The sequence below is a fragment of the Vombatus ursinus genome, unplaced genomic scaffold (assembly GCF_900497805.2).
Source record: "Vombatus ursinus unplaced genomic scaffold, bare-nosed wombat genome assembly UNPS02014818.1, whole genome shotgun sequence".
Lineage (NCBI taxonomy): Eukaryota > Metazoa > Chordata > Mammalia > Diprotodontia > Vombatidae > Vombatus > Vombatus ursinus.
Genome location: NW_020954596.1, coordinates 39,598,509 through 39,613,153, shown reverse-complemented (window position 1 = coordinate 39,613,153; position 14,645 = coordinate 39,598,509). Strand labels below are relative to the sequence as shown.

Sequence of the window (14,645 nt, the reverse complement as noted above, 5' to 3'; positions counted from 1 at the left end):
AAAAGTCAGACATGCCTGAAACTATTGAACAACAACAACTGTCTCCTGGTTCTCTTCCTATTTCTCTGACTCTTAGTTTTTAGACTCTTTTACGTGTGTTTCCTCTAATCATGAATATCTTCCAAGGCTATGTCTTTCATGCCTTTCTCTTTTCACTCTACTATTTTGCATATGACTTCAATGATTATATCTATCCAGATGATTCCCACTTACATATTCAGCCCTAGTCTCTCTGCTGAGACACATTCTTACATTTTCCACTAACTTTTGCACATCTTGATCTAGATCACCATAGACATCTTAAATGCAGTATGTCCAAAAAGGAACTCATTATATGTCCCCTAAAATCCTTCTCTTCTTTTCAACTTCCCTGTAATTCTCGAAGGAGCTACCACCATCACAGTCACCTCAGGCCCACGAACTCTTTTCCTCCCCTGACTCCTTACTCTCATTGTCTCCGCAATCTGATCAGTTGCCAAATCTTGCTGTCTCTACCTTTACAACATCTCTCTTATGCTTTCGTGGGGTGGATGCTTTTCTTGGGACATAGAGGTGTTCAGGGAAGGCTAGTTCCTCTGGCGTGAGGGCTGCTGAGTCCTTTTCAGGCATGCTTTCTACCTTTGGTGTCCACCTGATCCACCCAACTGTGGCTTTAAGAAGCTGTAGAATGTATAGTGGTCACATCCTGGCAAACTATTTCAGTAGATGGACTAAACCAGATTGAGGGTAACCAAGGGATCTCAAATCTGTCAGTGAGATAGGGAGTATCTACCCTAAGTATGTAAAGACTTTGCCTGGAAGAATGGGCAAATAACAAATTTGTTCCAATGGCCACGATGGAGGCTGAAGCAGGCTACGTGGAGCACTTAGAGCTTGGTTAGATGCTGAAGACACTAAGGTCATGCACTGCATCCAGAGCCATTACCAGTTGTCTTGACTTTTATCTTGCCACTGGACTTTGATGACTCTGGAAGAGAGAGTGAGACTGACGACTTTGTTCAACTCTGCCTTAATAAATCCAATTTATGTGCAAATCAAAATACGATCACCTCTTCCATTTTACCATTTTTACTTATTTCAAAATCAAGTGACAAAGCAGTAGGTGCAGATACACTGGGAGCTGTAGTCACAACCCTACACACAGGTGGCCCAGACCATAAGGCTGTCTTTTCACTGGACTGAAGCAGCAGTGGGATTAGGCAGCCTTCTGGGTGTTTGAGCAATCTTTTTATAGGACTTCACTGCTCACTTCCTGGAATGAGGAAGGGGTGAGAAAAGGTGCCCTAAAAATTCTCTGCTTCACCTAATCCTGCCTTCTTAGTGTAGCAGTCAGGCATCCCACTCTGAGCTGGAAATACACAGAAAAAAGTACAAAAACTTTTGCGAAGATGATTTCACTCACCATTTATAAATGGAACATATACATACTTATGGACAAAAAACAAATCCAGTAGACCTGAAAGGGTCAATGAATGGATGATATGGTGTGACTAGCAACTCCAGGAGAAGTGCCAGGAGTAGAACAGAGGTCTGTATACAAAGTTCATCAATCTGACCAAGGCCTTTGATACTGTCAGTCATGAGGGCTTGTGGAAAATCATGGCAAAATTTGGTTGCCTGGATAATGGACAATGCCATGGATTCTGGATCATGGATGATGCTCTTATACTTTGTTAGTCACTAATGGAGTAAAGCAGGGCTGCGTACTTGCTCCCATGGTTTTTTTTTTTTTTTAAGAATGATGTTTTCAGCAATGCTGTTGGACACCTTCGACACGGATGAAAACCACGTCAAGGTCAGCTGCTGCACTGATGGCAAATTAATTTGAAAAGGTTATAAGCCAATACTAAAGTAGAAAGAGAGTTGGTGAGTAACTTTTTGTTCACAGATGATTGTGCATTTGATGCAGCCTCTAAAGCTGAGATGTAACAAAAGATGAGGCAACAAAGAAAACAGAGGGCCAGCGCACCATTCGTATATGAAACCATCAGTTACAGCAGATGGAGAAATTTTCAATGCTATAGATAAGTTCACTTACCTTAGCAGTATACTTTTCAGGGATGTACACATAGATGATGAGGATGGTGCACATATTGCCAGTACTCAGTGTTTTGGGAGGCTCTGAAGGAAAGTGTGAGAGAAAAGAGGTATGTTGCCTACCAAACTGAAGGTCTGTAAAGCCACTGTTCTGGCCTCATTGTCATATGCCTGTGAAACATGGACAATCTACCAGTGCCATACCAGGAAACAGAATCACTTCCATTTGAATTGTCTTAGGAACATTCTGAAAATCACTTGGCAAGATAAAACACTGAATACTGAGGTTCTTTCTTGAGCTGAACTGCCAAGCATTCAAACTCTACTGCAGAGAGTGCAACTCCCACATAGTGCAAATGCCAAATGTACATTTGCCTAAAACGCTATTTTATGGAGAACTCACATATGGCAAGTGCTCACATAGAGGTCAGAAGAAGTAATACAAAGTCATTCTCAAGGTCTCTCTGAAGAACTCTGGAAAAGATTGTGACACATGGGAAATACTGACACATCAAATAAGGCCCTGTGCTCTATGAGAAAAGTAGAATCACAGTAACTCAAAAGAAACATAAAATGTACAAATTTAGAGCCATCTTCACTCTAACTGTTCATATGGACTATTTGTGCCTGACCTATGGTAGAGTCTTCTGAGCTCTGCTTGTATTGGTCTGATCATCCATAGTCAGACACACTATACCTTGACCCCAACATAGTGATGCCATCTTAGTCCTCTTTGATAACAAAAGACAGCAACTAATCTGTGTTTTCCTAATCTTTTCACTTATATAGCCACAATACTGGTTTAGACTCTCACCACCACTAGTCTGGACTATTATAGTAGCCTTATAATTGATCTCCTGGTCTCAAGAATCTATTCTCCACTCCAATCTGTCCTGTGTACACCTGTCATGGAAAATTTTTTTAAAGTAGAGATCTGATCATGCTATCCATTTCCCCCATCCCTGTTACCTCCAGGATCAAAATATAAAGTCCTCTGTTTGGCATTTAAAACTCTTTATAACTTGGCCCCTTCCTGTATCCTTTTTATGGTTTATTGTCCTTTTCACACTTGAAGATCCAGTTAACTTGGCATATTTGCAGTTCCTTGAACAAGACACTGTATCTCCCCTCCTTGTGTGTTTATACTTTTTTAATGCCTATAATGCTCAACATCCATATTTTCACTTCTTTGTTTCTCTGGCTTCGATCAACACTTAGCTCCAACTCTACCTTGCCTGGTTTCCTTAGCTGTCAAAGCCTTCCCCTTTCAGATTCCCTTCGTATAGTCTCTCTGTATCTTGCATGTGTACCTAGATAGTTACATGCTGTGTTCCCTACTCGATTGCATTCTCCTTGGTGAGCTCCTTAAGAGCAAGGGCTGCCCTTTATGTTTCCTGGCATGCCCAGCACTTTGCACAGTGCCTCGCACATAGTAGATGCTTAATAAATGTTTACTGACTGATTGAGCATATGTGTCTGTTAATTTTTGTATCCCTGGAACATAGCAGAATATCTAGCACATAATAAACACTTAATAAATGCTTGTTGACCAACTAACTGAACTTAGCCTTCCCTGAGTCTTAAAATCCCCATGCTAATCAAGATTATGGTCATATACAGTTTATGTAACACTAAGTTGTGAATTGTCAGTGTGTAAAATATTGTGTTCCAATACCTTTTTACTATGCTTATTTTTTTCCTTTTAAGATCTTTATTTCCTGTCTTTTGAAGGTATCTATTTTTTTTTTGGTCAATTTTTTCAAATAATTGGCAGTGTGGTATCAGGCACACAAATTTGGATCTCTAAGTCTGGGGTACCAGTCCTAGCTTCACCAATTACTAGGTATGTGAGCGTGGATAAGGTACCAAACTGGTAAGAATATTAGTGTGTCATAAAAATGGGGATCATGATAAGCAGGTATACATTACTCACCTTTCTAAGTTGTTGGATCAAATGAGGAAATGTATGAGAAGTGTACAACTACTATGTACATGAAAGTCATGATGATGATGATGATGAAGATTAATTGGAGTAGTAACATGCACAATTTCCATAAAAAAATTCAAAAAGCTATCTGGAGAGAATTAACTGTAGTTCCCTAGAATATTAAGGGCACAAGGTGTTTTGAACACAGGTAAATGATTTTGGTTTCTCTGTGAACTTTGTTTTCTCTTTTTGGAATTGGTATGCCAGTAATAACTGATCTCCTAATACTACCATAAGGAATAGAGAATGCTTCAAAGGAAAAAAAAACAAATGCTGTAGCCTGGTACGTAGTGTTAACAGTGACTATATTGCCATACACATGCACATGTGCACACACCCACATTACATTTATATGCAAAATTTCATGGAATTTAGTCCTTACAACAATCCCTAAAAGACATTCACGAAGTAACAAATTTGAAGTGTAAGGCAACTCTGGAAGACAGAAAATGAGTGTGAATATGGATACGGTAATTCGTTCAAGAAAAAAAATGAAACAAGTAGCTCATGTACAAGACACTCTAACATCACAGTATGTCTATAGATAAGAATTTCTATTTAATAAGACTTCACATATCATGTAGCTAGCAAACCTTATAGTTTTAGATTTTTCTCCTTTAAATCTAATTGCCTTATCCTTTGATTAAATGCAGGTTGAATTTAATATTCACATATAGCTCCATATCATCCATTGCACTTCTGCCTTATTTTTTTTTAATCAATCTGTTTTCAATGACTTTCATTTTAGGGAAGCAAAATGAACCAGAAACTAAAATGAAGGAGGTGAGTGGTTTCGATAGAGAGAAGATGAAGTTGAAGCCACAAGGGTAGCTGTTAAGTCAAAATATCCCAGGATTTAAACTGCTGGGATTAAGTTTTTCATGGCCCGAATGAGTTGTTAGCAATAAGATTCCATGAAAGCATGACTACAATCGCTATATGACTTTCTGGAATTCTAATTTTCACAATCTTTTTCTCAGAAAAAACCCATATCCTCACAGCTATGGGTAAAAATGTTTTGGAGAAGTGGAGAAGTAGGAGGAGACTAACTACTGGTCTTAATCCAGGCATAAAGTGATGAGTATTTACATCAGGATTGTAGTTACAGATATTGAGAATTCAAATCAGTGAATGGAATCATAGAATTGCGTAGTTGGAAGATACCACAGTTTTCCTGGATAAAACAACCAGCAAAGACTCATCCAGCCTCTGCTCGAAAACTAGAAGAGAAGGGTAGAATACTACCTTCCAAGACATTCTACTCCTGGACAACTATGCATATTAGGATTATTTCCTTGATATCAAGGCCAAACCATTTTTCTTCAGATTCTACCTAGTGCTCTAAGTTTTTCCCTCTGAAGTTTGGTAGAACAGGTATATTCTCTCTTTGCTATGTTAAAACTTCATATACTTGAAAACAGACATGTCCCACCAAGAGTTCTTTTTAGCAAGATAAATATCCTCAACTAATACAGCATGGTCTTCATCCCATATACCCTTCCTCCCCACATCCCTGGTTGCTCTTCTAAGGACACACTCTAGTTTGTCTATGTCCTTCCTAAAATATAGCATACAGAGTTGAATTAAATATTTCAAATGTCATCTGAACAGGAAATAATATAGTGGGACAATGACTCCATTATTAGACATAATTCTGTCATCTATTATTTTAACTCTGCCTCCAAGGTTCAGACCATCTGCAAATTTTATAAGTATTCCTTATTTATGCTTGCTGTAGCCTCATTCCAATCACTGATAAAAGTGTTGAACAGCATAGAATGAAGAACAGATTTCTGGTGCATTGCTCTGAAGATTTGTCTATTACATTGACCCAATGAGGACTATTTTTTGCACAGAGTTATTTAACAAATTCTGATTCATCCTATCTTATCATTGATCCCACATCTCTTTGTCTCACCTACAAGAAGAAGATAAGAAATTGTATCAAGGATTTTGTCTAATTAAATTTGACAGATGTTTATTAAATATACACTATATTCAAAGTACTGTGTTATGCACTGGGAATAAAAGAATAAACGAAACCCAGACCCTACTCTCATGGCTTTTACCATTTAGGAAGGGAGGAGCACTGATGAAACTACCAATGATATAAGATTGGATATGTTAAGTTTCATTGAGATAAATTCAATAAATTCAAATGAATCAAATTTCCAGAAAAGGTACCAGGGAAATTTGAGAAAGGAAAGATCACTTTCAGGTAAGAGGATCAGAGAATGCTTTAGAAAGGAGTAATACCTGACTTGGACCTTGAATAAAGGGAGGAAATTTAATGGGTGGAGATGGAACAGGAAGAGCCCATTTCATTTAGCAGGGATGGCATAAAGAAAGGCATGGAGTTTGAAGAAGGCAAGACCAGTATGGCAAGTGAGTAGTGCAGTTTGGCAGATGTATAGTATATGAAGAGAATAGTGTGAGCTAAAGATGGAAATGTGGAATTAATCAGAGGGCCATAAATATGTGAATGGAAGTGGACTTGAGGTTCTGTAGTCCAATGTCCTATTTTTACAGAAGCCCAAATTAGGACAAGTTTACGGAAGGCCTTGAAAGCAAGGATAAGGAGATTTGACTCTAGTAGGACATTAAAAGCTCCTGAGTACAATTTACATTCAACAAATATTTACTGAACTGAGCAGAGTAGTGACTTGAATAATATGATCTATTAGGATAATTACTTTGACCACAGAGTAAAAGATGGATTGGAGAGAGGGATAAGAGGACTAGGAAGATCTATGAGCTGGCTATTAGGATAGTTCCAGTAATCATTGAAGAGGACCAGATGTAGTGTGGTTAAAGTGGAAAAGACAGGGATGGATGTGAGAGATGCTGCACAAGCAGAATTGATAAGACTTAGTAAATGTTTAGATGTATGTAATCCTTTAAATATTAAATGAACAAGAAGTAGTGAATGATGAAGGATAGGAGATGAAGCACATAGTGGAATTTTTGAAGGCAACAAAGAATTTAGGGCAAAGGTCTGGTTTGGAAAACCTGAACAAATGCTAGATGAAGTGAAATTAAAGGAAGACAGCTAATTGGTCCATCAACAGGTATACACAACTGAACACTAGTCATGATTATATAACATTTATTTAGCATCAATTATGTTCAAGGCAGATGCCACCTAATAAAGAAAAAAGAGGGCTATATTAGTTCCTTTCGAAATGCAATTTATTGCAAAATTTTTCTGTCACAACAATTTATTCATTCTTTCTATATATAGTTCATAGCATATAAAAGAAAATATAGGTCTTTGAATAGGAATCTTTAAAATATTCATGTCTTCTTCCATCACATCTAGTACCATAAGCAAACAGTTATTTAGTTACACGATGCATACATAAATACATTGTAAATAACCTAACTTTGAGAGTTCATATTGTTAGTGAATAGTGTTTTCAGATCTTTTGAAGGAACTAGAAATAAGAGAGGAGCATATTAACCTAGATTCACCATACAATAAAAAGCAATACTAGAATACATACCACTTATAGAGTTGTATGTTTTTTGAAGTGCTTCCTGAGCTTGAGAAAACCAAAGCTTATGAAATATCCATGTAAAAGAAGATAGCACCCACCTCCATCAATAATACAAGAGGATATGTGTAAATAATATCAATTTGATAAATGTGAATGAGTCAAATTTCCAGAAAAAAATACCAACGACAAAGATTTAGTGGGACCCTACAATGTTCTAAGCCCTGGACCAAATTCTACAGCGAACAGAAAGGAAATAGAGCATGTGGTCCCTGCCTTCAAGGTGTTTTTGGTTTACTTGAGAAGGCATACATATATGAAATAATATCATTTACTTAGAGTTGACAATTTGTGTGGTTGTTGTGGAAAGGCCAGGAGTTGTTGGTCAATCTGTGTATTTGTATCTTGGAGGAAAGGAATGTAGGAGATCTTTGTTGTGTAGCTAGTAACTTGGGACTTTCAATAAAGAAGAATATTCAAGGAGCTTTTCTTTCTTTCTGTCCCTGTCTCTGCCTCCATCTCTCTCTGTCTCTGTCTTCTGTCTCTCACACAAGGTATTTAAGAAGCAGTGTGCTGTAGGCATTAGAGTCAAGAGTCCTGCTCTTAACTATACTGATTATAGACCTTGGCCTAATTGCTTAACTTTTTAGGGCCCCAAGTAACAATATGAATTTAAACATTAATAGAAGTTCATTGGGAACACCAGATACCAAAGAAATAATAGGTCTGTTTGGGGGTACAGCATGGAAAATATACAAATATACACACATATGTGTATATATATACATACATGTATATGTGTGTATGTTACCTATATGTGTATATATATTATGTATATATGTATGTGTGTATATACACATATATTCATATGTAAAATGAAGCAGTTGGATTGCATAGTGTCAATGATCTCTTCCAACTCCAGCGGTCTATGAAATTATAAGATAGTGTAGACAGTACATAATTAAGTGTTAAATTCTGTGTTATGCACTGTGTATTTTTATAAGAGTTTAGAAAAGAAGGAAAATCTATAATGACAGAAGTAGTCAGGGTAGTTTTCATGGAGGAAATGGAAGTTGAACTAGACTTGGAAAGAAGGATGGGTAGGATTTGGATAGGTGGAGGATTGATGGAGAACATTTTAGGCAAGGATAAAAACACAAGTGAATACAAAAATGATATAAAAATGAAAACTCAAGACAATAAATAAGTTGGTCTGATTGAATGGTAGGGTTTCTGTTGGGAAAGGAAATAATGTTAGCTAGTTAGGGCAGGGCCTAATCATGGAAGATTTTTATGTTCCTCTCTGTGGATGACATTGTAGTATACCAACCCTAAAACATGACAAAACTTTATTAATAAAATCTGTACTCATTCAATGTTTTTTTTTTTTTCAAGTGGATGAAGGTTGCTTCTTCTTTATACTGTGATATAGTTAGATATTTAGTTCTTGGACATTGTGCCAGGCCCAGAGTTGAAGAAGTGGAAGATAGTGTTATGGAATGCATTTGGGAAATTGTATACCATTTTCAATGACCTAAGCATCCCAACTTATCTTTTTAACATTTGGAATAAAATTTTGGGGTCACCCAGAGGGTGATTCAGAGATGATGGTGGACATAAGTAGGCTTTAGCTATGATGAATTTTTTTGCAAATAGTATAAAATATATTACTTAAAGATGCATGAACTGCCTGGTTACAAAGCAAAGAAGAATAACAATCATGGCCCATCTGCATATACTTTATTTATAACCTCATCACGTTAAGGGTTGAAGGGGAAGGACCCTGGTATGTTTTGTGTATGCTCTTGCCGAAGATTTGTGGGAAGATATGAACAAGAGCAGCAAAGGTTAAGAAGGCTCGGATGGGTGATGATCTGCACCACAGGAGACACTAACTTTGATTGATGAGTTCATTTGGCCGTTGGAATATTGAAATATACAGGAGGATGAATTGAAATGAGTTCTCATTTTTGTATCTAAGTCTTCACAAATGTTATCTTTGCCTGGAACACCCTCCCATTAATCCTCTATCTTTCCAATTGAATATATTGTACTGTATAGAAAAGAGAAAGAGGGATGCTACAGAAACTTTATCAGGCCAAGGAAAAGCATGTTGAAAATACTGTACCTTTAAGGAAAATAAATCCCCATGGAATACCGGATGAATTGTACATACTGATATCAGCAAAGAAAACATTTCCTTCATCCAAGTGTAAAATGATGAGGGCTTGAAGCCAGTTGCATGCCATTTGGATTGGAGAGAGTGAGAAAGAACCTATCTTATACAAGAGTCCTTTCCCAGTCCCTCCACCCCTTCCACCTTCTGCAACTACCCTCTACAGCAGATGTCTCTTCTGATATTACCTTTAATCAATTCTGAATGTATCTTGTATACTTATGTAGTTGCTTATGTGTTGTATTCTTGGAGGGCAGAAAGAACATTTTTTTTGCCTTCTTTTTATCCCAAGTATTTTTTATAGTTCAGTTGTTCCAGTTGTGTCCAATTCTTTGTGACCCCATTTGGGATTTTCTTGGCAAAGATGTTGGAAATGGCAAACCATTCCAAATCAATGTCAATGTACAAACCATTGTACATATGAGGAAACTGAGGCAAACAGGGTTAAGTGACTTGCCCAGGGTCACACAGCTAGTAAATGTCTGAGGTCAAATTTGGACTCATGAATAACTCAGGCCCAATATCCACTCTGCAACCTAGTGTGGTACCTGCCACAAAGCACTGAATAAAATAATAACAAAAATAAGCACTGAATAAATGTTTGCTGTTGACTTGAGTTGACTTGATGGGTAAAATGTTAAAGAAATAAGATTTAGAGCTGATTGGATTTATCCAAAGATGAAAGGTATGTTTATGGGATGCCAAATATCCTTCCCCATGAAGAAAAATCTAGTTAATCACAGACATGTTTCTAAATATTTGGATGTTTGGGATTGGGCAAATGGTTAAACAACTGAGTTTTAATTCAGATGCCTGACCTTTTTGAGTCACAACTAGAGTTATTGCATTCATATGTCATTATTCCTTCTTTTCCATTTCACATGACACTGTGGTTCATAGGTTTAGCATATCCTGCAACATAATGAAATGAATCTTCCAATATCTTTAAGGGTATATTCAAGGAACTCAAGCTGAGAAATTTTCCTTGGCAAAGTTATTGTAAATATACACACATCACTACACAACATTCATTCTGAAGACATTTAGAGCAATCTTTTTTGGGGACATTTCCCAACTTGATTTTAGCAGTCAATAGGCAGGGAAACAAAATTTGTCCTATTGTATAGCAGCTATGTGTATCATAAATAGTACTAAATGGCATAGTTGTTTTTCAGCTCATGAGGGAAATTTTTTCCTCTAAGAAGTAGTGTGTTGCATAAGAGATTGTTTGAGTAATTCACAATTACTGATGTGATTCAATTTGAAATTTCATATTTAACATTGAAATGCTATTTTTAAGATTAGGATCAGAAAAAGTGACAATATTATGATGCTCTTCTGAACTTTTTATAAGTTGATATAAGGAACTTAATGGTAACTGTAAACATAAACCTTAGATAGAAATATATGTTGGTGAATGCATACTTACTTGAATCTATCTATACAAGCTATTTTGAGCTTTTATAACTTAAAACTGCACTGGGACCTTTGGAACACCTTTCATACCTATAGATATTTATCTTTGGATGCAGGATAGTACAGCAGAATGGTTATTGAAGTCATAAGACCTTTGAACTAGGTTCTTACTAGTTCAAAATTTGAACTAATTTTGGGTCTACTACTTGTGTGTTTGGGCAAGTCTCTCAACCTTTCGAGGCCTCATTTTTCTCAACTGTAAGACAGAGTATATTAAGTTAGAATAGATTAAACTTTAACATTCCTTCTTTCTTCCTCCTCATAATAGTGCTGATTTTTCAAACTTTGTGAACAAGTATCTGGTGTAGTCTCACCCTGGAACCTCTGTTGAGCTTTCATTTCCTATAGAAACCATGTGCCATGAATCTGGCTACCTTTTCATGGTTGAGTTTTGTCTGCTGACTCCCACTTGGAGAGGCACCCCCACTAGTCAAAGTTTATTTTCCTCCTAGCTGTGTCTCTGACTTTCCAAACTTCAACACCCTCCCCACCTGTCTTTTCCAGCTCCCTTTTGTATCATTACACGTTAGAAGTAAGCTTCTTAAGGGAAGGGACTGTCTTTCGTTTTGCTTGTATTTGTATCCCCAGCACTTAACATGGTATTTGACACATAGTAATTGCTCATTAACTTCTTTTTGCTTTGATTTCCAGCTCTAAATCTATATTTATAGATGAGAGAGATGGAGACAGAGACAGAGACAGTGAGAGAGAAGAGAACAGAGATAGAGAGATAGATCCATAATGCTACATATACCATTGTCTCTGTCTCGCTGTGTTTGTCTCTCTCTTCATAAAGATAAATATAGATAGATAGATAGATAGATAAGTTTGGGTGTGGCACAGTGGATGTAGCAATACCCTCAAAGACTGAAGGTCCTGGATTCAAATCCAGCCTCTGGTATATTCTAATTGATGATCCAGAGCAATTTAACCTCCAAATTTTCCAGGCAATTCTCTAAGACTATAGATTTCAGAGAAAGTACTTATCTGATCTGATAGATGGAGTTTCGTTATCTGTGAGTTTCCTGTACTAGTAAAATCACAAGTATATTATTTATTCTTATTCATGTGTGTGTATATTTGTATGAAACAAAAGCTGTGGCATGTACATCTTAAAATGATTTTTAAAATCTCATATTAATAAGATGAACAACCCAGGATTTCCAGCTTAGAATTTTCCTAAGAAAACAGCATATGAAAGAGAAAGAGCCTAAAATGCAATAGGACATCATTATCATTATCATCATAATTTTCATCAATTATTATTTATTAAGAACACACTGGGTTCATAGTACCCAATTAGGCACAACTAATTTGTAAAAACTCTGATAGAAGAATTGCAATAGATTTAAAAAAATGAAAACCACTGTGTGATCTCAGGGAGATTAAAATAGTATTGTATTTACAGAAAAATAAGGTGATAATTTAACTCTTTCAAGCCACAAGGGGACCATTAATTGTCTTCAAATTCAGTGTATCAAAATGGTGCACTAAGTGAAAGAGTTAACACAGTTTTCAAAACTACTCACCATAAGACACTAACCTGGGTGTTGTAAAATCTGACTCAATATTTGCAACCAATTAAATTTCCCTATAAATAGAGTTGACATTCTTGCTTTAAAAAAATCAGTCTTTCTTTTCCTTCTTTGTTTTGCTTTTGGTAGATTTATGCTTTCCAGAAGGAAATACTACCCACCCCACCCCCCCACAAAAGAACTGAGATTTGAAATGAAGCACAATGACAACCTTAGTACACAAAAATACACACACAATCAAATTCAGTAACATATTTGTTTACTTCAGAATAGAAAGGAAATGTACTTTTCTCAATGCTAACTGTTGAGTTCTTATTTTAAAACCAAAATTAAAACCCACAATAGAAGTCCAAACACGACATAAGTACAGAGCTTTGATCAGTATGTGGGGCAATGGGTTGGAATTGAAAGCATGATGTTAATTCTTACCTTTACCTTGTGCACAGAAAACTATAGCAAGTGTATTATTGAAAGATATCAAACATACTGCTATCCACACTGTATACAGGTCTATCTGTCTCTCCATGGGGAATATGCATAATATTGTATATAAGTTTGCACATATTTGTAAAAAATCAATATTTGAAAATTGAATTACAGTATCATTTCACGTTGGCTGTTTGCTAAAGGGATGCTGTAGAATAATATTTCAATAAAGCAAAGGCAATGTGAATAATCCTTTTAAATACCTAGTTTAAGAGTCAATATAGGCTCCATCTTTGTGCCTTTGTCCAACATAGTGAAGCACAACAAGGCTGCACCACCCCAGATGCCAGACGCCAAGTGGGAACTAGCTGAGTTGGTGAAACTCTAATGCCAAAAATTATTGTAGGAACTAAAATTTTAAAGAAGCCAAATGACTCTTCAGGAAACCTTCAGTTACTTCAGGAAGTGCATTGGATGGAGTTTAGGATCAACTCATTAGGGGAAAAAAAAAAAGAAGCAGGCGATGGTACAGAAAGTGATATCTCCAGACTTTCACTATCAGGAGAATGAACCTAGCCATGAAGACACAGGATCTGGATGGAATTGTGCAGGGGGTAAAACCCTGAAAGGCTGCTTCCTTCACTTCTTCAGGGAGTCATCAGAGTGGCCATTAAAGGAAGAAGAATAAAATCGACATGGGCCTTATCTATAGTTACACAAAAAGCCAAGGGGTGATTTTTAGAAGATCCATCAGTACAGAAGCCTTACCAGTTGTAGAGCCCTGCCCTCATTGATATTCATCAAGATAAACATCCCACCAACTGAGTGGTCATTAACGTCTGTGTTCCCAGATCCAGAACCTGCATCAAGGAAGGGGTGAAAGAAAATCATTTCTGTACAACCACACCAGACAATTTACCTCTTGTCATTTTTAGTAACTGAACTGCGTGCAGTCAGTCCTTGGTCGTCTACTTTCTACATTTTCCTGTTCTTGGCATTGAACACTTCTCAACACTAGCTGCTCAGGCCCTGATCACATCAAATTCATTCATGATAACCATTGAGAATGTTTTTTTAAAATGTGGAAACCAGTGCCCAGTTTAATTTTGTCATATAGAGGTTGTAAATCTCAGGTATTTCCTTATTCTGCCTAATGGGTTGTTTGTTGTTACTATCTTGTTTTCATTGAGAGGTTTATTATAATGTAGTTGCATGGCTTATTCAAAAAAAATTTCAATGGCTATCAATGGATATGATGGATAGAAAACTAGCCTTAATCTGGAAGATCTCGATTCAGGTCCTCTCTCTGACAACTACTAGCTCTGGGACCTGGGGTAACTCACTTAGCCTCAGTGTTCTGGGCTGTTCTCTAAGACTGTATATTGCAGAGAAGGTTCTAACTGCCATTGGTAAAGGAAGTTTTCTCATTTGGGAGTTTGCTATATAAGTGAGATCTCAGGTCCGATCCCTATCTTTGTATCTGGTTTGCTTAAAACAGTGTATAAACTGAACTG

General features: G+C 36.8%; 1 pseudogene; it reads left to right on the top strand.

The window, feature by feature from the left end:
* Positions 1 to 1,753: 1,753 nt before the first annotated feature.
* Positions 1,754 to 13,873, top strand: LOC114023794 (annotated as a pseudogene).
* Positions 13,874 to 14,645: the final 772 nt, after the last annotated feature.